Source organism: Oncorhynchus gorbuscha, linkage group LG06 (genome assembly GCF_021184085.1).
Source record: "Oncorhynchus gorbuscha isolate QuinsamMale2020 ecotype Even-year linkage group LG06, OgorEven_v1.0, whole genome shotgun sequence".
NCBI classification, from domain to species: Eukaryota; Metazoa; Chordata; class Actinopteri; order Salmoniformes; family Salmonidae; genus Oncorhynchus; species Oncorhynchus gorbuscha.
The window spans coordinates 29,135,787-29,160,428 of record NC_060178.1 but is presented as its reverse complement, the minus strand read 5'-3'; the positions used below and the strand labels follow the sequence as shown (position 1 = coordinate 29,160,428).

At 44.5% G+C, this 24,642-nt stretch overlaps 1 protein-coding gene across 1 annotated transcript in view; it reads right to left on the bottom strand.

The window, feature by feature from the left end:
- The window catches only part of LOC124037077 (calcium-activated potassium channel subunit beta-2-like), a 36,597-nt gene extending 25,823 nt beyond the window's left edge, over positions 1–10,774 (bottom strand). Inside the window, exon 1 of the mRNA XM_046351716.1 lies at positions 10,706–10,774. The gene's annotated coding sequence lies outside the window, so the exon portion shown is untranslated. The remainder of the gene's footprint in view (positions 1–10,705) is intronic.
- Positions 10,775–24,642: the final 13,868 nt, after the last annotated feature.

Below are 24,642 nucleotides of genomic sequence, written 5' to 3'. Positions count from 1 at the left end.
ACAGAGTCTTTATTCCAGTAAAGGAAATATGCAATACTCCTAGACAAATCGGAGCGGTAAACAAAGCATAAAAAACTAATTCCACTCGTAGTGACGAGGACAGACTGGAGACTCGACCATAAACTGTAGGTTGCCTCGGGAAGGCACCGACCGTAGCAGACTCAGACACCTGCTCACACGCAGCATCTGAGGGAAACAAGACACAGCACGGCAAACAATATACAAGGATCCGACAGGACAGAAACGGAAGACAAGGGGAGAAATAGGGACTCTAATCAGAGGATAAGATAGGGAACAGGTGTGACAAGACTAAATGATTGAGTAGGAGAATGAGGAACAGCTGGGAGCAGGAACGGAACGATAGAGAGGAGAGAGAGGGAGGGAGAGAGAGAGGGATAGAAAAAGGGAACGAACCTAATAAGACCAGCAGGGGGAAACGAACAGAAGGGAAAGCAAAAAGACAAGACAATATAAGACAAAACATGACAGTACCCCCCCCACTCACCGAGCGCCTCCTGGCGCTCTCGAGGAGGAACACTGGCGGCAACGGAGGAAATCATAGATCACAAACGGTCCAGCACATCCCGAGAAAGAACCCAACTCCTCTCCTCAGGACCGTAACGGAAAACGATAAAAAGGGAAACTAGGGTACTACTCTAAAAAAAAAAAATGAGACACGGGTAGAGAACTGAAAGCTTTAGAGCAAACAGGACCAAACAGGCCAGGAGAGTAACAACTAGGGACAGACTGAGACACAGCAAGGGCAGGAACAAGACCAGGAGAGATGCGGTGGCAGGGAACAGACTGAGACCCAGCAAGACCAGGAGCAGAAGCAGAAAAAAAAATTACCAGACTTATTCTGCGCGCAGTCCGAACACGCAGCCACGAAACGGCGCGTGTCACGCTCCTGAGTAGGCCACCAAAAGCGCTGGCGAATAGAAGCAAGAGTACCTCGAACGCCGGGATGGCCAGCTAACTTGGCAGAGTGAGCCCACTGAAGAACAGCCAGACGAGTAGAAACAGGAACGAAAAGAAGGTTACTAGGACAAGCGCGCGGCGATGCAGTGTGCGTGAGTGCTTGCTTAACCTGTCTTTCAATTCCCCAGACTGTCAACCCGACAACACGCCCAACAGGAAGGATCCCCTCGGGATCGGTAGAAGCCACAGAAGAACTAAAGAGACGGGATAAAGCATGAGGCTTGGTGTTCTTAGTACCCGGGCAATAAGAAATAACGAGCTCGAAACGAGCGAAAAACAACGCCCAACGAGCATGACGCGCATTCAGTCGTTTGGCAGAACGGATGTACTTAAGGTTCCTTTGGTCAGTCCAAACGACAAAAGGAACGGTCGCCCCCTCCAACCACTGTCGCCATTTGCCTAGGGCTAAACGGATGGCGAGCAGTTCGCGGTTAGCCACATCATAGTTACGTTCCGACGGTGACAGGCGATGAGAAAAATACGCACAAGGGTGGACCCCATCGTCAGTATCGGAGCGCTGGGACAGAATGGCTCCCACGCCCACCCCCGACGCGTCAACCTCAACAATAAACTGTTTAGTGACGTCAGGTGCAACAAGGATAGGAGCGGATGCAAACCGCTTCTTGAAGAGATCAGAACAACAATCATACGACCGGTGAGGAGGAAGGGAGTTGGTTCTGGACCGACTGAAGACCGTGCGCAGACCATGATATTCCTCCGGCACTCCTGTCAAATCACCAGGTTCCTCCTGAGAAGAGGGGACAGAACAAACAGGAGAAATAGCAGACATTAAACACTTCACATGACAAGAAACGTTCCAGGAAAGGATAGAATTACTAGACCAATCAAAAGAAGGATTATGACACACTAGCCAGGGATGACCCAAAACAACAGGTGTAAAAGGTGAACAAAAAATCAAAAAAGAAATGGTCTCACTATGGTTACCAGATACAGTGAGGGTTAAAGGTAGTGTTTCACATAATATACTGGGGAGAGGACTACCATCCAAGGCGAACATGACCGTGGGCTCCCTAACTGTCTGAGAGGAATGTCATGTTCCCGAGCCCAGGCTTCGTCCATAAAACAGCCCTCCGCCCCAGAGTCTATTAATGCACTGCAGGAAGCTGCCGATCCGGTCCAGCGTAGATGGACCGGTAAGGTAGTACAGGTACTTGACGGAGAGGACCGTCTAGTAGCGCTTATCAGTCGCCCTCCGCTTACTGATGAGCTCTGGCCTTTAACTGGACATGAAATGACAAAATGACCAGCGGAACCGCAATAGAGACAGAGGCGGTTGGTGATTCTCCGTTCCCTCTCCTTAGTCGAAATGCGAATACCCCCAGCTGCATGGGCTCAACACCAGAGTCAGTGGGGAAAGATGGTAGTGTCGGAGAGAGGGAGACACAGTTAACGCGAGCTCTCTTCTATGAGCTCGGTGACGAAGGTCTACCCGTCGTTCAATGCGAATAGCGAGTTCAATCAAAGAATCCACGCTGGATGGAACCTCCCGAGAGAAAATCTCATCCTTAACCTTAGCGTGGAGTCCCTCCAGAAAACGAGCGAGCAACGCCTGCTCGTTCCAGTTACTGGAGGCAGCAAGAGTGCGAAACTCTATAGAGTAATCCGTTATGGATCGATTACCTTGACATAGGGAAGACAGGGACCAGGAAGCTTCTTTCCCAAAAACTGAACGATCAAAAACCCTTATCATCTCCTCTTTAAAGTTCAGATAATCGTTAGTGCACTCAGCGCTTGCCTCCCAGATAGCTGTGCCCCACTGCCGAGCCCGACCAGTAAGGAGTGATATGACGTAGGCAATCCGAGCTCTCTCTCTTGAGTATGTGTTGGGTTGGAGAGAGAACACTATATCACACTGGGTGAGAAAGGAGCGGCACTCAGTGGGCTGCCCAGAATAACATGGTGGGTTATTAACCCTAGGTTCCGGAGGCTCGGAAGACCCGGAAGTAGCTGGTGGCACGAGACGAAGACTCTGATACTGTCCTGAGAGGTCGGAGACCTGAGCGGCCAGGGTCTCAACGGCATGCCGAGCAGCTGACAATTCCTGCTCGTGTCTGCCGAGCATCGCTCCCTGGAACTCGAGAGTAGAGTAGAGAGAATCCATAGTCGCTGGGTCCATTCTTGGTCGGATCCTTCTGTTATGCAGGTGAATGAGGACCCAAAAGCGACTTGGCGAAAACAGAGTCTTTATTCCAGTAAAGGAAATATGCAATACTCCTAGACAAATCGGAGCGGTAAACAAAGCATAAAAAACTAATTCCACTCGTAGTGACGAGGACAGACTGGAGACTCGACCATAAACTGTAGGTTGCCTCGGGAAGGCACCGACCGTAGCAGACTCAGACACCTGCTCACACGCAGCATCTGAGGGAAACAAGACACAGCACGGCGAACAATATACAAGGATCCGACAGGACAGAAACGGAAGACAAGGGGAGAAATAGGGACTCTAATCAGAGGATAAGATAGGGAACAGGTGTGACAAGACTAAATGATTGAGTAGGAGAATGAGGAACAGCTGGGAGCAGGAACGGAACGATAGAGAGGAGAGAGAGAGAGCGATAGAAAAAGGGAATGAACCTAATAAGACCAGCAGGGGGAAACGAACAGAAGGGAAAACAAAAAGACAAGACAATATAAGACAAAACATGACAGTACGCCTCCACAGAGCTGGGCTTTATGGAAGAGTGGCCAGAAAAAAGCCATTGCTTAAAAAAAAATGAGCAAACACATTTGGTGTTCGCCAAAATGCATGTGAAAGACTCCCAAAACAAATGGAAGAAGATACTCTGGTTAGATGAGACTAAATTTGAACTTTTTGGACATCAAGGAAAACACAATGTCTGGCGCAAACTCAACACCTTGCATCAACCCGAGAACACCATCCCCACACTGAAGCATGGTGGTGGCAGCATTATGCTGTGGGTATGTTTTTACATCGGCGGGGAATGGGAAACTGGTCAGCGTTGAAGGAATGATGAATGGAGCTAAGTACAGAGAATTTCTTGAGGTTAACCTGTTTCAGTCTTCCAGAGATTTGAGACCTGGACGGAGGTTCACCTTCCAGCAGGACAATGACCCTAAGCATCCATTTGAGAAAATGTGTTATGACTTAAAGATTGCTGTATACCAGCGGAACCCATCTAACTTGAAGGAGCTGGGGCAGTTTTGCCTTGAAGAATGGGCAAAAATCCCAGTGGCTAGATGTACCAAGCTTATAGAGACATACCCCAAGAGCCTTGAAACTGTATATGTTGCAAAAGGTGTCTCTACAAAGTATTCACTTTTTTTTTTGGGGGGGGGGTGAATAGTTATGCAGGCTCAAGTTTTCTGTTTTTTGGTCTTGTTTGTTTCACAATTAAAAAATATTTTGTGGGAGAATTAGTGGGGGAATTCTCAGGAATTAGCCAATTAGTCAAACAGTACTTAGGAAAGACTAAACACCGGTAGAACACAAACAAAACGTCCCATCACCTTCTGTGCACAATAAGCTAAATACAGAATTGTTTATGTCAACAATCTCTTCTTTTATGACCATAAAAACCTTTTGAGCACCTTGTCCTTTCCCATCTCAAAACCACCACTGACGCCCTTCTTGACTCCATGCAGTTTGCCTAACGAGCCAATAGGTCTGTGGACTATGCCGTCAACATGGGCATTCACTACATCCTTCCACCCCTCAAGAATCCAAGGACATGCATAAGGATATTGTTTATTTCACTTTAGTTCAGCCCTCAACACAATCATTTTGGGCCTGCTACAGCACAAACTCACCCAGCTGAATGTATTTGCCGGTGGAACACAGACTTCCTAACCAAGAGGACACAGCACGTTAAGCTGCATTTGTACTCCTGCCAAGATAATCCATCCAAATGATAGGTGCGGCATATGAAGAAGCTGATTAAACAGCATGATCATTACATGAGTGCACCTTATGCTGGGGACAATAAAAGGCCACTCTAATATGTGCAGTTGTGTCACACAACACAATGCCACAGATCTATCGTTTTGTGCAATTGGCATGCTGACTGCAGGAATGTCAACCAGCGCTGTTGCCATAGAATTGAATGTTAATTTCTCTACCATAAGCCACTTACAATGTAATTTTAGAGAATTTGGAAGTACGTCTATCGGCCTCACATCCGCAGACCATTTGTAACCACGCCTGCCCGGGACCTCCACATCCGGCTTCTTCACCTGTGGGATCGTCTGAGACCAGCCATACGGACAGTTGATGAAACTGTGGGTTTGCACAACCGAAGAATTTCTTCACAAACATTCAGAAACCGTCTCAGGGAAGCTCATCTGTGTGCTCGTCGTCCTCACCAGGGTCTTGAACTGACTGTAGTTTGGAGTCGTAACCAACTTCAGTGGGCAAATGTTCACCTTCGATGGCCAAGGGCATGCTGGAGAAGTGTGCTGTTCAAGGAGGAATCTCAGTTTCAACTGTACCGAGCAGATGCCAAAAAATAGTAAACATTTTGAAAATAGTGAAAATAAAGAAAAACCCTTAAATGAGTAGGTGTGTCCAAACTTTAGACTGGTACTGTATGTATATATACAGTATATAGCAAATTAAATATCTATATCTAACTTACATAAGTAAAACACCAGTCTCAACCTCAACAGTAAAGAGGCGACTCCGGGATGCTGGCCTTGCAGGCAGAGTTCCTCTATCCAGTGTCAGTGTTCTTTTGACAATCATAATCTTTTCGTTTTATTGGCCAGTCTGAGATATGGCTTTTATTTGCAATTCTGCCTAGAAGGCCAGTATCCCGGAAACGCCTCCTCACTGGCGTTTTGTGGGTACTATTTAATTAAGCTGCCAGTTGAGGACTTGTGAGATGTCTGTTTCTCAAACTAGACACTCTAATGTACTTGTCCTTTTGCTCTTTCTATTCTGGTTTGAGGCAGTTTGCGCTGTTCTGTGAAGGCTGTAGTACACAGAGTTGTATGAGGTCTTCAGTTTCTTGGCAATTTCTCGCATGGAATAGCCTTCATTTCTCAGAACAAGAATAGACTGACGAGTTTCTGGCCATTATGAGCCTGTAATCGAACCCACAAATGCTGATGCTCCAGATACTCAACTAGTATAAAGAAGGACAGTTTGATTGCTTCTTTAATCAGCACAAGTTTTCAGCTGCGCTAACATAATTGCAAAAGGGTTTTATTATTTTTTAAATTTAATTTTACCTTTATTTAACCAGGCAAGTCAGTTAAGAACATATTCTTATCTTCAATGACGGCCTGGGAACAGTGGGTTAACTGCCTGTTCAGGGGCAGAACGACAGATTTGTACCTTGTCAGCTCGAACACAGGTGTGATGGTCGCTAATAATGGACCTCTGTACGCCTATGTACATATTCCATAAAGAATCTGCCGTTTCCATCTACAATAGAAATTTACAACATTTCCAATGTCTACACTGTATTTCGGATCCATTTTCTGTTATGTTAATGGACAGATAATGGTCATTTCTTTCAAAAACAAGGACATTTCTAAGTGACCCCAAACTTATGAACGGTAGTGTATATAATTTTTTTGTGTGTACACTTGGCCTTGTGTTTTAGGTTATTGTCCTTCTGAAAGGTGAATTTGTCTCCCAGTGTCTGTGGGAAAGCAGAATGAACCAGGTTTTAATCCATGACTTTGCCTGTGCTTAGCTCTATTCCATTTATTTTTATCCTACAAAGCTCCTTAGTCCTTGCTGATGACAAGCATACCTATAACATGATCCAGCTACCACCATAATTTAAAATATGAAGAGTGTGTCACGTCCTGACCTTAGTTCCTTTTTTATGTCTTTGTTTTAGTATGGTCAGGGAGTGAGTTGGGGTGGGCATTCTATGTTGTGTATTCTATGTTTTGTATTTCTGTGTTTGGCCTGGTATGGTTCCCAATCAGAGGCAGCTGTCGATCGTTGTCTCTGATTGAGAACCATACTTAGGCAGCCTGTTTTCCCACTATGGGTTGTGGGTAGTTGTTTTCTGTGTCTGTGTTTTACCATACAGAACTGTTTCGGTTTTCATTTATTTCTCTTGTTCTTTTGTATTCAGTGTTCGGTTATATTTCATTCAAATATGGACACTTACCATGCTGCACATTGGTCCGATCTTTCCTACTCCTCCTCAGAAGAGGAGGAAAACCGTTACAGAGTGGTGCTCTGTAACGTTTTTATATAACTTGGTATTCAGGACATAAAGTTCAGGATAGAACAGCGGCATGTGGTAAGACAAGGGGCGGCAGACAATTTCTAAGGACGTCTCAGGGTTTTGCTTGCAAACAGGAAAACGCTCACCCAGAGGTGGCGCACCTAGTGGCAGGGGTCTTTAATGCAGGGAAACTTAAATCCGGCTTACCAAATTTCTATCAGACCACCAGAGTCCCCGTGCCCAAGAACACTAAGGTAACCTGCCTAAATAACTACCGATCCATAGCACTCACGGCTGTAGCCGTGAAGTGCTTTGAAAGACTCGTCATGGCTCACATCAACACCATTATCCCAGAAACCCTAGACCCACTCCAATTTGCATACTGCCCTAACAGATCCACAGATGATGCAATCTCTATTGCACTCCACACTGTCCTTTCCACCTGGACAAATGGAACACCTATGAGAGAATGCTATTCATTGACTACAGCTCAGCGTTCAACACCATAGTGCACAACAACATGTGGGAAAATGTCAAGAGGTGTGAATTATTTCTGAAGGCACTGTAGCTAAAGATGTCCCCAGTATCCTGGTCTTGAGCCGTGCACAATAGCAAGACTCTCCCGTAGCCCAATAGCAGTCTTCACACCTGTAGTCGCTATTCAGTGAGCTCAGACCCAGCCATGATATCTGTGCTGTTGGCATAGAGAGCAGAGTAAGATGACTTGTTTGTATATTTTCTACTGCTGGCAGCAGCTTCCTACCAAGGCAAATTCTGGAAATGTTCCTTGATATTTCTCCTTCCACTGTCAGAATCACTGTCATTAAAGCACTTATGAAGTTCCATTCAGCATCCATTTCACTTCAATAAACTATTTGAGCTCCACAGCAGTAATCTACTCCACACAGTATTGACACAGTATTGACACAAAGGTGTTTTCTCCTGCATTACCCGAGAAAAGTTCCACTCAAATCACTACCCCAATCCATCAAACTGTGGCAATCAGAATTATGGAAAGATGTGTAGATTCCACGAAACATGCAGTATAAATGGATTGTTGTATGATTGTGTGAACGAGTGGCACAGCGGTCTAAGGCACTACATTTCAGTGCTGGAGGTTTCATTACTGAATCTGGTTCAATTCCAGGTTGTATCACAACTTGCTGTGATTGGGAGTACCATAGGGCAGCACACAATTGTCTCCGCGGTAGGCAGTCATTGTAAATAATAATTTGTTCTTAACTAACTTGCCTTGTTAAATTATACTTTAAAAAACAAAATCAGATAGTGGGATATTATAGGGTTTCTTTGGTGACTGTTATTATTTTAAATAGCCTTCATATTCACCTCTCTTAAAAAGGTCACTGGCAGCGTGTGCCTTTCTCGTGTCACAGGGGCACGGCGGGCATGGCTCTGTGGTCAAACGCTTAAATGGCCTGCATGTTGGACAGGAATTCCCCTAATAGTAGTGCCAACACACAGCAGAGCGGGCGGCAGCTGACTCTTAACAGTGCGAAGTGTATATTGTGGAAAATACACATATTTTTTTGCCAAGAGATTTGTCAAAAGTCATCCCTCGTCCCCACTATGTATCACAACAACAAATAACCCACCAGGACTTGTTTGCTCTGATAAAAAAATAAAATAAGAGTTTCCCGACAAGACATTGAGCATCAGGTGGCAAACAGAGTGCACACTGAACAGACTGGCGTTGTCATATGCTAAAACTGTGTGGCTATCGTAGTTGAAATGTTCATCATTTAAAACACCCCCCACATTATGCCCATTAGAGAAAACCCATGATGTCATTGACTGTTTCTGGAGTGCTATTTCTGTCTGCTGGCTGTGCAGTTGGCACTTGGCACCTGACTGTTAAGTCAGAATGGGCTTGAGACAGTATTCTTTACTTTGTGTTATAAGTTAAATAGCATACCTTTCGGCTTTCTATTTGATTACTTGAAATGTACCGAATACTAACAGTTAAGACAGCATTGACAGCTGTATTGCATATCAGGAACATATGAAGCAGTCCTGCTATGTAGTTAAGTTAATTGGACTGCTGCCATGCAGGCATACCAATGTTTTGGGACTTTGTCCAGGAAGCTCTTCCATGTATTATTGGTCGTTATTCATTAAAAGTGATAACATCTCTATATTTATATCAAGAATCCCTAAGACAAGGGGAAAAAGAGGCCATTGTTTGACCATTACTCCATCCATTCACCAGAAGGCTTTCAAGACATTTTTATATAATTTAGTCATCACATGACTAGATATAATTGAGCTACAATACCAACCCCAAATGAACAAATCCATTCACAATCATCAACAGAGCGTGTGTTGGCTCGAACCGGGTCGAGTTCAGAGTAAGAGGTGGGCAGGCATTACCTCCTCTATAGGCTATATTTACCTGAACCATTCATTTCCCGAGCTGGATTGACTAAATGGAGTGTTAAGGATGTCTGTGGTGAGCGTGCCAGCGTCTCCCGCGTACTACGCGCTAACGGGCTGGGCAGCTCTGGATGTCTGTGGTGAGTGTGCCAGCGTCTCCCGCGTACTACGCGCTGACGGGCTGGGCTGCTCTGGATGTCTGTGGTGAGCGTGCCAGCGTCTCCCGCGTACTACGCGCTAACGGGCTGGGCAGCTCTGGATGTCTGTGGTGAGTGTGCCAGCGTCTCCCGCGTACTACGTGCTAACGGGCTGGGCTGCTCTGGATGTCTGTGGTGAGCGTGTCAGCGTCTCCCGCGTACTACGTGCTAACGGGCTGGGCTGCTCTGGATGTCTGCGCAGACTGTGCGGTAACGCCTCGAACACAACAAAAGTGTTTTACGTTTTGGTACACCAGAAATACAGTATATTTCCAATGGAACGCAGCGTTTGCCTTGCAGCATTGCGTTGCAGAGGCAGTTGCAGTGCGTTCTGTGTGGTGCATATGTATACAAATGTAATACAATGATTTTAAATCATGGAAGAACACATGCAAAGTAAGCCGACCTTGGAATGCCCTTAGCTATGCTGCATACTGTATACATCAATCCCAGTGCAAAACTTTCAGGAACCTTCAAAGAGTTCTCTAAGTCTAATTAGGGATGTAGAGGAATCCTAAATGAGGGTGAAAGTGGAAAATAGTAACGTTAGCTACTTCATATCTCTAGGCTGTTAACATTTGGGATGGATGCACATAATGACATTTAGACTTACTCTTTCTCTGCCCCCTTGCAGGCAATCAAACAAACTCACAAACTAAACTGAAAAAATGCCAAAGAAGCAACAACAATAGTACATCATATACAACACTGGACTGACAGAAGGAAAGACAAGTTACATAACTCCCAGTGATTCAATTAAATCATGAACAATGTATCAAACAATGAGTTAAGATCTTCAATGAATGTTTAGTAACAGTTAACAAAAGCATTTCCATATATCTATCTAAGTCCCCCAAAGCAGTTGGAAACGGCAGTAGAAAGAGTGTTTCGTTTTGGTGCTGAGACTTTGCCTACCTTTAGCTGTCTAGATTTTTTTAACTTAAACTTCTTTTATTGATAATCCCATACCAAGTTGATGAGATGAGAGACTGTTAGCAGTTGCTTGAACTTCTCTGCAGATGTCCTGTTGGTTAAGACAGTTTCTGAGGACTATTAGTGACATAGCCCCGCTAACTCCTTTTGTAAGCATGTGTGCTCAAAATGTTTGACATAACTCACAGTGCAATGTGAGTGATTGGCACAATGGACTGTCTACCCCTCACTCATGCTTAAAATGAGTTTTTGTGTGTGTGTGTGTGTGTGTGTGTGTGTGTGTGTGTGTGTGTGTGTGTGTGTGTGTGTGTGTGTGTGTGTGTGTGTGTGTGTGTGTGTGTGTGTGTGTGTGTGTGTGTGTGTGTGTGTGTGTGTGTGTGTGCGTGTGTGCGCGTGTGTGTGTGTGAGAAAGAGATGCCGTGTCTAGTTTTTTTTGTGTGGATTTCTGACAGAAGCAAAATCATCTGAATAAGTCCATATTTTAGACTTCTAGTTTGGATTTTCAGTCAGACATTTGTTTATTTTTAATAAACTCTTTTTCAGGACAGAAAGCAAGAGGTCATACACCCAATGCATTATTTTAAAAAACATAACTAGAAAATGTTTTGCCACAAGCGTTTTTAAGCAATCCCAAACGTTCTACCGTCCTGCTGTTCCCACTGAATGTATGTAATGTAAGGTATATGGGCACAGTGACAGCAGCTAAGTCTAATGAGGACCATGTCTCTACTCACTCCTCTATTACCATCTAGTGGTAGAAGTACACCAATGCAATCCTGAGCCACAAGAGACAGTATAATGCTCCAGAACACTGTTCCAGACATGTAACTGAACGCTTTATGACAGATGTATGTGATTGGACATTCAGTTGTTTGGTCTCCACTCCTAAAATCAGGCTTGCAGATAGTAAAAGTCCCGAAATGAAATTGTCATTACATAAAAGTGATAGAGTAATATCTTAATTCCTTATCATGTTTGTCTTAATTGTTCATCTAATAGTACCCTCTTGTTGAGCACTGATTTAGAGTCATAGTACAGGACAGCTACGCGTAATCAGAGGTTCATCAACAGGAGCCACAATAATAATTTATTCAAAGGCTAAATAAAAAAAGAAGACATTAGCTGACCCCACTCTCTCTCTCTGTGTCGCCTGGTGTAACTGCTTTGTTTCATTGCGTTGTACTCTGCTAGGGCCTGAAGTGTTTTTTTTCCCCCAAGAAATGGAGGAAGTTCTAATGTTAGTGCAGAAAGGTCACTGGTAAGAGCCATGGTAACAAATTGCATGTCAAGCCAAATTTGCTAGTGGGCATTTGCGAGGGAATTTGACCAAGTGTCTGTATAGTTAGTACAGTATCATCCGTTACTGTACTTTCACTGTCTGTTACCTCATGTCAAATAAAGATAAATGAACAGGCTGCTGTCTGTTGCTGTCTGCATACAGATGAGGATATTATGAGTATATGAGTATATTATGCTTCTTGAATTGGGACTATTTTATTTACATTTGCATAATTTACTGATTATACATTTAAATATATACCGGTAGCCTCTTGTTTTACATATCTGGAAATCCTGTAAGGGCTACAGGAAACAGGTAACCACACTTCAGTGTCCTGATTTCATCAGTAGGAGGAGCAGTTAGACATATTCTGATATGAAAGGAACACAAAATATGTAGTTGTATTCCTTTATTCCACTAGAGGGTTGTACAGTATGGATACATACGTCAGGAAGGTTACATTACGTTCTTACAGTGGCGTTTCACTAGAAATGTATCTGGAAAATCATGTACAACACAACATAAAATGTGAAGTTTAATACATTTATCAGTGAGACAAAGTCTGGCTTTCAGGTTAAAATTGCTATCACATCATATGATACACAAGGCTACATTAGAGTCATTTTCACACTGCCATAATAACAGCATGATCTTTCATAAACATGGCACATTCAACACATAAAACCACAGTGTATTTTGGTGTACAGTCCTATTGGTATTGGCTCTACACTTTTGGATTTGAGATCAAATGTTTTATATGAGGTGACAGTTCAGAATGTCACCCTTTTTTCAATGATTTTACGAGTTACAGTTCATATAAGGAAATCAGCCCATTTAAATATATTCATTAGGCCCTAATCTATGGATTTCACAAGACTCGGCAAGGGCACAGCCATGGGTGGGCCTGGGAGGGCATAGGCCGACTCACATGGAAGACTGGCCCACCCACTGGAGAGCAGGGCCCAGCCAATCAGAATTAATTTTTCCCAACAAAAGGGATTTATTGCAGACAGAAATACTCCTCAGTTTCATCAGCTGTCTGGGAGGCTGGTCTCTGACTGTCCTGCAGGTGAAGAAGCTGGATGTGGAGGTCCTTGGCTGCTGTGGTTGCACGTGGTCTGCAGTTGTGAGGCCGGTTGGATGTACTGCCAAATTCTCTAAAACAACGTTGGAAACGGCTTATGGTAGAGAAATGAACATTAAATTCTATGGCAACTGTTCTGGAGGGCATTCTTGCATTCAGCTCCCTCAAAACTTGAGACATCTGTGGCATTGTGTTGTGTTACAAAACTGCACATTTTAGATCTGCCTTTTATTGTCCTCAGTATAACGTGCACCTATGGAATGATCATGCTGTTTATTTAGCAAATTGATATACCACACCTGTCAGGTGGATGGATTATCTTGGCAAAGGAGAAATGCTCACTAACAAGGGATGTAAACAAATATGTGCACAACATTTGAGAGAAAAAAGCTTTTTGTAAATATGGAACATTTCTGGGATTATTTATTTCAGCTCATGAAACATGGGATCTACACTTTACATGTTGCATTTATATTCTTGTTCAGTATATATATTGGTTTTACCATTTCGAAATTAAAGCACTTTGTGTATCTAAAAGGATGGTTTATTGTCATATAGGTGCAGAGAAATGTGTTGTTTTACTGGAGCAAATTAGGTTAAGTGCCTTGCTCAAGGGTACATGGACATATTTTTCACCTTGTCAGCTCAGGTATCCGAACAAGCGACCTTTCAGTTACTGGCCCAACACTCGGCACTTGTGTGAAATGTACATTTTTACCCCCCCCCCCAAAACTGCTAACCTCACTTGTTATGGGTAATGGTGAGCGGTTTTAGGGGAATGATTTTGTGCCTCTGTAACCTTCTCACCGATCATTACTCAGCATTCATTCATGATTATCTGTAATAATGGTAGCATCAACATTAATGTAGAAGTGTTCAGAAACATATTATGTTCTTATTTTCAATAAAAGTGACTCCAAAATGACACAATATATGATTTGCCATTCATTTCTATTGGGCACAACATAATCCAAAACACAACCAAAACAAACACCAAATGCATCCACGTTTGCAGAGTCATAAGCTCGATGAAGTCATTGCATGCTAGGAATATGAGACCAAATACTACACTTTTGATTCCACTATAAGTGAATTTGTCAAAATACTTATGACACCTTCAAACGGGGGGACTACATACATACAGTGCTTTAATTTCTAAATGGCAAATAAATCAACTAAAATACAATGTGACATTCTAATTCAAATGAAACATTTGATGTCAAATCCAAAATTCTGGAGTACTGTATAGAGCCAAATTAAACGTTTTATCTTCATTGTCCAAATAGAGGCGGAGGGGGAGAGTAATGTTCTATTTAATTGATTTACAGTGTTGTCCCTCCCAGCACAGCCTACAGTTTTCCCCCATTCTTCTGAACGGTTTGTGCTTCAGCTACCTTCAATTTGGTGTCTGTTTCCATTAAAACTTCAGCAGTGACCTCTCTTTTTTATCCCCCCCCCCTCTATTTTCCAAAACCACACGGTGAACATTGATTTCAAGGTGTTCCTTAGTTTTTAAATCAAGGCCACTTAATGGGAATGGCTTCTCCTGTGGTCATACTCACATAGAAAGTCCCCAAACATTGGTACTGGAGGGATCAACAAAAAATATTAGAATGGTGAAATCACATATATGCATTGATTCCCAATCACGGAGACCATTTTAACACCATTAACCAGCCTGTGTGAACAAATTAACACAGTATTTTTTTGTATTATTATTTTATTTAACCTTTATTTAACTAGGCAAGTCAGGACAAATTATTATTTACAATGAAGCCCTATGGGACTCAATCACGGCCGGATGTGATGTAGCCTGGATGATCATTTACATTTACATTTAAGTAATTTAGCAGACGCTCTTATCCAGAGCGACTTACAAATTGGTGCGTTCACCTTATGACATCCAGTGGAGCAGCCACTTTACAATAGTGCATCTAAATCTTTTAAGGGGGGTGAGAAGGATTACTTTATCCTATCCTAGGTATTCCTTAAAGAGGTGGGGTTTCAGGTGTCTCCGGAAGGTGGTGATTGACTCCGCTGTCCTGGCGTCGTGAGGGAGTTCGTTCCACCATTGGGGGGCCAGAGCAGCGAACAGTTTTGACTGGGCTGAGCGGGAACTGTACTTCCTCAGTGGTAGGGAGGCGAGCAGGCCAGAGGTGGATGAACGCAGTGCCCTTGTTTGGGTGTAGGGCCTGATCAGAGCCTGGAGGTACTGAGGTGCCGTTCCCCTCACAGCTCCGTAGGCAAGCACCATGGTCTTGTAGCGGATGCGAGCTTTAACTGGAAGCCAGTGGAGAGAGCGGAGGAGCGGGGTGACGTGAGAGAACTTGGGAAGGTTGAACACCAGACGGGCTGCGGCGTTCTGGATGAGTTGTAGGGGTTTAATGGCACAGGCAGGGAGCCCAGTAAGCGAGTTGCAGTAATCCAGACGGGAGATGACAAGTGCCTGGATTAGGACCTGCGCCGCTTCCTGTGTGAGGCAGGGTCGTACTCTGCGGATGTTGTAGAGCATGAACCTACAGGAACGGGTCACCGCCTTGATGTTAGTTCGACAGGGTGTTGTCCAGGATCACGCCAAGGTTCTTAGCGCTCTGGGAGGAGGACACAATGGAGTTGTCAACCGTGATGGCGAGATCATGGAACGGGCAGTCCTTCCCCGGGAGGAAGAGCAGCTCCGTCTTGCCGAGGTTCAGCTTGAGGTGGTGATCCGTCATCCACACTGATATGTCTGCCAGACATGCAGAGATGCATTCGCCACCTGGTCATCAGAAGGGGGAAAGGAGAAGATTAATTGTGTGTCGTCTGCATAACAATGATAGGAGAGACCATGTGAGGTTATGACAGAGCCAAGTGACAAATAGCGAGAATAGGAGAGGGCCTAGAACAGAGCCCTGGGGGACACCAGTGGTGAAGCGCGTGGTGAGGAGACAGATTCTCGCCACGCCACCTGATAGGAGCGACCTGTCAGGTGCAGAGCGTCGGAGATGCCCAACTCGGAGAGGGTGGAGAGGAGGATCTGATGGTTCACAGTATCGAAGGCAGCCGATAGGTCTAGAAGGATGAGAGCAGAGGAGGAGAGTTAGCTTTAGCAGAGAGCAGTCTCAGTTGAATGACTAGTCTTGAAACCTGACTGGTTTGGATCAAGAAGGTCATTCTGAGAGAGATAGCGGGAGAGCTGGCCAAGGACGGCACGTTCAAGAGTTTTGGAGAGAAAAGAAAGAAGGGATACTGGTCTGTAGTTGTTGACATCGGAGGGATCGAGTGTAGGTTTTTTCAGAAGGGGTGCAACTCTCGCTCTCTTGAAGACGGAAGGGACGTAGCCAGTGGTCAGGGATGAGTTGAAGGTGAGGTAAGGGAGAAGGTCTCCGGAAATGGTCTGGAGAAGAGAGGAGGGGATAGGGTCAAGCGGGCAGGTTGTTGGGCGGCCGGCCGTCAAGATTTCATCTGGAGAGAGAGGGGAGAAAGAGGTCAGAGCAAGGGTAGGGCAGTGTGAGCAGAACCACGGTGTCGTTTGACTTAGCAAACGAGGATCGGATGTTTCGACCTTCTTTTCAAAATGGTTGAAAGTCATCTGCAGAGAGGGAGGAGGGGGAGGGGAGGAGGATTCAGGAGGGAGGAAAGGTGGCAAAGAGCTTCCTAGGGTTAGAGGCAGATGCTTGGAATTTAGAGTGGTAGAAAGTGGCTTTAGCAGCAGAGACAGAGGAGGAAAATGTAGAGAGGAGGGAGTGAAAGGATGCCAGGTCCGCAGGGAGGCGTTTTCCTTCATTTTCGGCTGCCTGGAGCCCTGTTCTGTGAGCTCGCAATGAGTCGTCGAGCCACGGAGCGGGAGGGGAGGACCGAGCCGGCCTGGAGGATAGGGGACATAGAGAGTCAAAGGATGCAGAAAGGGAGGAGAGGAGGGTTGAGGAGGCAGAATCAGGAGATAGGTTGGAGAAGGTTTGAGCAGAGGGAAGAGATGATAGGACAGCGAAGGTTGGGTCCGATACCATCCAGTAGGGGCAGTGTGGGAAGTGTTGGATGAGAGCGAGAGGGAAAAGGATACAAGGTGGTGGTCGGAGACTTGGAGGGGAGTTGCAATGAGGTTAGTGGAAGAACAGCATCTAGTAAAGATGAGGTCTGTTTATTGCCTGCCTTGTGAGTAGGGGGAAGGTGAGAGGGTGAGGTCAAAGAGGAGAGGAGTGGAAGGAGGCAGAGAGGAATGAGTCAAAGGTAGACGTGGGGAGGTTAAAGTCGCCCAGAACTGTGAGAGGTGAGCCGTCCTCAGGAAAGGAGCTTATCAAGGCATCAAGCTCATTGATGAACTCTCCGAGGGAACCTGGAGGGCGATAAATGATAAGGATGTTAAGCTTGAAAGGGCTGGTAACTGTGACAGCATGGAATTCAAAGGAGGCGATAGACAGATGGGTAAGGGGAGAAAGAGAGAATGACCACTTGGGAGAGATGAGGATCCCGGTGCCACCGCCCCGCTGACCAGAAGCTCTCGGGGTGTGCGAGAACACGTGGGCGGATGAAGAGAGAGCAGTGGGAGTAGCAGTGTTATCTGTGGTGATCCATGTTTCCGTCAGTACCAAGAAGTCGAGGACTGGAGGGAGGCATAGGCTGAGATGAACTCTGCCTTGTTGGCCGCAGATCGGCAGTTCCAGAGGCTACCGGAGACCTGGAAACGTGGGTCGTGCCGCTGGGACCACCAGATTGGTACTGGAGCGTTTGTATGGTCTGTGCAGAGAGGAGAGAACAGGGATAGACAGACACATAGTTGACAGGCTACAGAAATACGCTAATGCAAAGGAGATTGGAATGACAAGTGGACTACACGTCTCGAATGTTCAGAAAGTTAATACGTAGCAAGAATCTTATTGACTAAAATGATTAAAATGATACAGTACTGCTGAAGTAGGCTAGCTGGCAGTGGCTGCGTTGTTGACACTACACTAATCAAGTCGTTCCGTTGAGTGTAATAGTTTCTACAGTGCTGCTATTCGGGAGCTAGCTGGCTAGCTAGCAGTGTTGATTACGTTACGTTGCGTTAAAAGAACGACAATAGCTGGCTAGCTAACCTAGAAAATCGCTCTAGACTACAAAATTATCTTTGATACAAAGACGGCTATGTAGCTAGCTATGTAGCTAGCTACGATCAAACAAATCAAACCGTTGTACTGTAATGAAATGAAATGAAAATGTGATGCTACCTGTGGAGCGAAGCGGAATGCGACCGGGTTGTTGAGTGCGGGTTCTATTCGGAAGACGTTGGCTAGCTGTTGGCTAGCTAGCAGTGTCTCCTACGTTAAGGACGACAAATAGCTGGCTAGCTAACCTCGGTAAATTAAGATAATCACTCTAAGACTACACACTCTAAACTACACAATTATCTTAGCCTGAATGATCAGAAATTAGATGTAAGTAGTTGTGGGGGATCCATTGTAGTTGTGGTGAGTTGAGCTCAGGTTGGTGATAGGGAGAGGTACTGTAGTACAGACAATATAGGTCAGATTGGTGGAGTGGAGCATTGGAGGGAGACCCATGTGGCCTGGAACTGGAGGCCCCTCTTAGCCACCCATAAGACTGCTATTTACATGCCTGCTCTCACCCTCCTTCCAAAATGTCTGGTATCTAGAGACAGGCCAGCCATGATCATGCTCAGGGAATGTCAATTGCTTATTCATGTGAGCCGACCAACAAAGTGGCTCCACCATCAACGGTGAATCTCATGACGGAAAAGCTCATGAAAGAGTGAAAGCGGCAGAGGAAGAGAGAGAGGCAGAGTGTGTGAGCAAAAGACAGGAGACGGAATAAGAGAGTGGGATTACAGAGCAGAGATGTAGGTTGTTTAACTTTCTTATTGGCAGTGCTTTGTCCACACCACATGTGGCAGGGGTTTGTTTCAGGAAAAGGAGCTTCTGGCAGGAGTCAGACTGTGGCAGTGATGCCTATGGGTCGGTGTGGCTTACCATGTGACACCCTTTTCCCACAGAGGCTCCTCTTCCTCAGCCCTCCCCTGGCTGCATGTGACTGACTCAACATGCTCTGTTGTGGTGTGGTTTGGTTTGGCCCATTGTGTTAGAGCTGGTGAGGGTATGCCCCATGCATAAATGCTACCACTGTAAATCGTAAGGTAATGACTACTGTTCCCTGAAGGAGGGAAATGAGCTACAAAATATTATGGGGAGACACACACTCGCGACTTCGGTTGAAGCATCTAAAATCAAGCCTGACAGGGCAAATGAAATCCACGCCTTGCTGGAAGTCCAATTTTCCACAGTTGATAAGCGTGAGGCATTCCTTCAAACCTCACAAAAGTTTATGGTGATTCCTAACTTGCCTCTGGACAAATATCTCTTTTAGGGGGCAGTATTTGGAAGTTTGGATGACTGAGGTGCCCAAAGTAAACTGCCTGTTACTCAGGCCCAGAAGCTAGGATATGCATATGCATGGTAGTATTGGATAGAAAACACTAAAGTTTCTAAAACTGTTAATGATAATGTGTGTGAGTATAACAGAACTGATTTGGCAGGCGAAACTCCGAGGACAATCCATCCAGGAAATGTTTTTTTTGAGGTCATTGGACTTTCCAATGCTTTTCTATGGGAAAGCCTAATTATTAGGAAACAGATTGCAGTTCCTATGGCTTCCACTAGATGTCAACAGTCTTTAGAAAATGTTCAATGTTTTTTTTTTTATGAAGAAGTACTCATATTCTTTCTAATTGTCACTCAGAAGGGCTCTAGTCTTTTGGTGCGCTTGAATGAGTGCGCGTTCCTCGTTGTTTTTCTCCGGTATTGAAAACAGTTTATTCCGTCTTAAATTTTATATATTATTTACATATTATGGTACCTGAGGTTGGATTAGAAATGTTGTTTGAAATGTTTGGACCAAGTTGACAGGTTACTTTTTACATTCCTTTGTAGGCATGTTGGGCGAGTTGGAACAGGCATATTTCTGAATCAAACGCGCCAAATAAACTGACATTTTTGGAATATAAAGAAGGACTTTATTGAATAAAACAACCATTCATTGGGTAACTGGGACCTTTGGGATTGCAAAAAGATGAAGATCTTCAAAGGTAAGCTATTTATTTTATCGTTATTTCTGACTTTCATGGTGCATCTGCTTGGTTGGAAATGTTTGTGACGCGCTCCGGTGAGGGCGCGCACTTGGTTATTTATCTCCAGTATTGAATATACTATTTTCAGTCTTAAATTTGATCTTTTATGTACATATTAGGGTACCTGAAGATTGATTAGGAACATTATTTGACATGTTTGGACCAAGTTTATTGGTAATGTTTGGGATGAATTTTGTATGCATTTTGAATGAGGGGAAACAGGTGGATTATTGAATGAAGCAACCAGATGAAGATCTTCAAACGTAAGGGATCTCTTTTATCGCTATTTCTGACTTTCCCGACGCATCTGCTTTCTTGGAAAATGTTAATGCTTTTGTACGCGGGGCGCTGTCCTCAGAAAATCGCATGGTATGCTTTCGCCGTAAAGTCTTTTTGAAATCTGACAAAGCGGCTGGATTAACAAGAAGTTATGCTTTTAAATGATGTAAGATACTTCTATCTTCATGGATGTTTAATATTACAAATTTAGTATATTTGAATTTCGTGCCCTGCAATTTCACCGGATGTTGTCGAGGTGGGACTCTAGCGGCATGTCTATCCCTTAAACAACGGCCAAACGCCACCAAACCCCTGGTGAAGTGGGCACGTACACCGTTAGGTAACCCTTGCCCCTTGCTGCTGTATGCCCGGGAGGTGGGAGAGACCCTGCTTAGGGAGCACCCGGCCGCAACATGGATTAGCATGACAGACAAAAGGTGGTCACATAACCAGATATCCTGGGTCCTTTCAATGTACAGTACCAGTCAAAAAATTTGGACACCTACTCATTCAAGGTTTTCTTTATTTTTACTATTTTCTACATTGTAGAATAATAGTGAAGACATCAAAATGATGATATAACACATAATGTATCATGTAGTAACCAAAAAGGGTTAAACAAATAAAAATATATTTTATATTTGAGAATCTTCAAAGTAGCCACCCTTTGCCTTGATGACAGCTTTGCACACTCTTGGCATTCTCTCATCTCCAGAGGCTCCAGTCTGACCAGTCTGAGACAACGTACACCTTTCAGGAACCCCATAACCCCGGGGACGGGCCCCAGGTGAGACTCCGTCAATTCCCAAATGACACGCTGAGATAGCAGCCAAGTACAGTTATAACGTGGAGAATGCCTGCCCCTGCTTGAAAGGCTCCTGTAGGAACATAAGGATGTACCTCACAGAGCACTTAAAAGGAACAAGTCCTTTATCTTGGCATCAGGGATATGTGTCGCCCAAAGTGAAAGCATGTACGCACTGCTCCACAGCAATAGTAAATAAGCCAAGTTTAGGACAGAGAGAGTGTCTCCCCATCCATTGATGTACGCCATCACTGACATATTGTCGGTTCTGATCAGCACAAGCCGGATCAAGTTGCCTCCGAATAGTGCACACCACCCTTGGGGGGGATGAGTCAGTTGTTATCACCTTACAGGATACAACTCAGCCGTTGGGAGGCCCCTGAGAATAGCAGAGGGTCCCACCACTGGGCCATGGCCCGTAGGCCTGACACTGACACCCGAAGCGACCGCCTTATGCTTCAAGACTGTAATTAGGAAACTTATGAGGATCATACAAACTTCAGCACACAAGGTCCAGGGGGTGAGCACGCTCTACCACTAAGGGACAGTTTAGTTGGGGTAGCGTAAGACAGTCTAAATTGTTTGTTTTAGAAGCGTGAATTGTTCCTGTCCACACCGAGGTGAAGAGTAGAATAAATTGAAGGAATGAATTCGAGCCTCACGCTTATCACCTGTGGAAGGTGGGGCTTCCAGCAAGGCGTGGATTTCATTGGCCATGTCAGGTGTGAAATTATGTTGAACAACCGTGAATTTAATTAATGTCTGTGTCCAGTGGGATTATTTGATGTGACTAATGATGAAACCCAAAACACAATATGGAGGGTCATTAACCCAAGATTTAACAGAAACAACTTGCAACAACATCTATATACACTGAACAAATATATAAACACAACATGTAAAATCTTGGTCCCATGTTTCATGAGCTGAAATTAAAGATCCCAGAAATGTTCCATACACCCAAAAAGCGTATTTCTCAAAAAAATGTTGCACAAATTTGTTTACATCCCTGTTAATGAGCATTTCTCCTTTGCCAAGACAATCCATCCACCTGACAGGAGTGGCACATAAAGAATCTGATTAAACATTATGGTCATTACACAGGTACACCTTGTGCTGGGGACAATAAAAGGCCATTCTAAAATGTGCAGTATTGTCACACAACACAATGCCACCACTGTCTCAAGTTTTGAGGAAGCTTGCAATTGACATGCTGACTGGAGGAGTGTCCATCCGAGCACTTGCCAGACAATTGAATGTTCATTTCTCTACCATAAACCTCCTCCAATGTCATTTTAGAGAATTTGGCAGTACGTCCAACCGGCCTCACAAACGCAGACCACGTTTATGGCGTCTGTGGGTGAGTGATTTGCTGATGTCAACATTGTGAACAGAGTACCCCATGGTATGGTATGGGCAGGCATAAGCTACGAACAATAAACACAATTGCATTTTCTCGATGGCAATTTGAATGAACAGAGATACCGTGACGGGATCCTGAGGCCCATTGCCGTGCCATTCATCCTCCACCATCACCTCATTTTTCAGCATGACAACGCTTAGCCACATGTCGCAAGGATCTGTACATAATTCCTGGATGCTGAAAATGTCCCAGCTTTTCTATGGCCTGCATACTCACTAGACATGTCACCCATTGAGAATATTTGGGATGCTTTGGATCAACGTGTAAGACAGTGTGTTCCAGTTCCCGCCAAGATCCAGCAAATTCGCACAGCCATTGAAGAGGAGTGGGACAACATTCCACAGGCCACAATCAACAGCCTGATCAACCATACGAAGGAGATGTGTCGCACTGCATGAGGCAAATGGTGTTCACACCAGATACTGACTGGTTTTCTAATCCACCTTTTTTTAAGGTATCTGTGACCAACAGATACATATGCTTTTTCCCAGTTGTGAAATCCATAGATTATGACCGAATGAATTTGTTTCAATTGACTGATTTCCTTATATTAATTGCAACTCAGCAAAATCCTTGAAATGGATGCATGCTGCGTTTTTATTTGAGTTTATTGTAAATATGCCACTGCATTATAGACTAATTCAACTGTTTAGCATTGGCACCGCACTTCACTGCAGTCTTTAGAGTAAAAGGAAAAAAACAACAACAGCAAATCCCCCAGGACTGGAAATACCAGCTAAGACTGAGATAAAAATAGCTGGGACTTTTGACACGGAAACTCTCTCATGCAGAGGATATGTTGGCGCAGACTCAAACACAGATCATAAGAATGTACTGTATGTGCCCTGGAAGCCATGTGCTCATGAAAATGATTCATGTGGTGGAGCTGTGTGTGGCATTACAAGGGTCATACTGTATGTTTATGGTCATGCTCGCCTCGCTCAGATAGTAATTAGCATGTTGTCAGTGTTGAATACAATATATCAGTGGTGTTCAGGTGTTTTAAATGGGGGTTGGTCTTTAGCTGTGGTGTTATGTGAGTTGATGAGATGCTGATGCAGTCAGCACAGAACAGAGGACACTATAGAGGCTTATCCCACAGGGAGATATGTGGCATCTGAAAAACAAGTTGTCAGCAACGGTTGCAGTGGGATGCTCCATCCCGCACCTCCCGCATTCCAAAAGAAAGGAAAACCTGCTAGGATTTGCAAGTTCAAAACAGCATGGGGAAAGACAAGGCCTTTGGTGATTCCTCTTTGCATGCTCTTGGTGTTTCACTATGACTGAGATATGTCACCAGCTCCACCACATTAATCATTTTGTCACTGAGATGCCCAGCTGGAGTGAAACCTATTCTGATTAGAAGATGTCTCATTCAAGCCACAGTTGAATACAGAATACAACCTGTTAGAGAAATCAATCTAGGTTACGTAAAGCAGAAAAATAAGAGTAAAAAGCACAGACACGAATTGAACGATTGAATTGCTTTTCTATTTCTGGTTGCTCAGAGGCTACAGCGATAGCTGTTACATCTCACATGAACGCTGGCGTTACGGCTTCAGTCTTTGTTCTACCCTGTTGGCATGGCAACCCAGTCAAGCCTGCACTCTCATCAAAGACAGTCTGTTTGTGTTTGGGAATGTGTGTGCACGTTTGCCTGTGTGTGTGTGTGTGTGTGTGTGTGTGTGTGTGTGTGTGTGTGTGTGTGTGTGTGTGTGTGTGTGTGTGTGTGTGTGTGTGTGTGTGTGTGTGTGTGTGTGTGTGTGTGTGTGTGTGTGTGTGTGTGTGTGTGTGTGTGTGTAAACTGAAGTGTATTGTACTGCATGTGTGTTTGTGTGTAGGTGTGTATGAGTGTGGGTTTGTGTGTGTGAATGCCCTACAATATGTAATGATCAGTACACAGCTGTGGACTCTAATATGTATTTTGGCATATACGGTATCCATTATGCCATACAGAGAAATGGGGATTGCTTTAGAGAAAGGGGGTGTATACCTGGATCT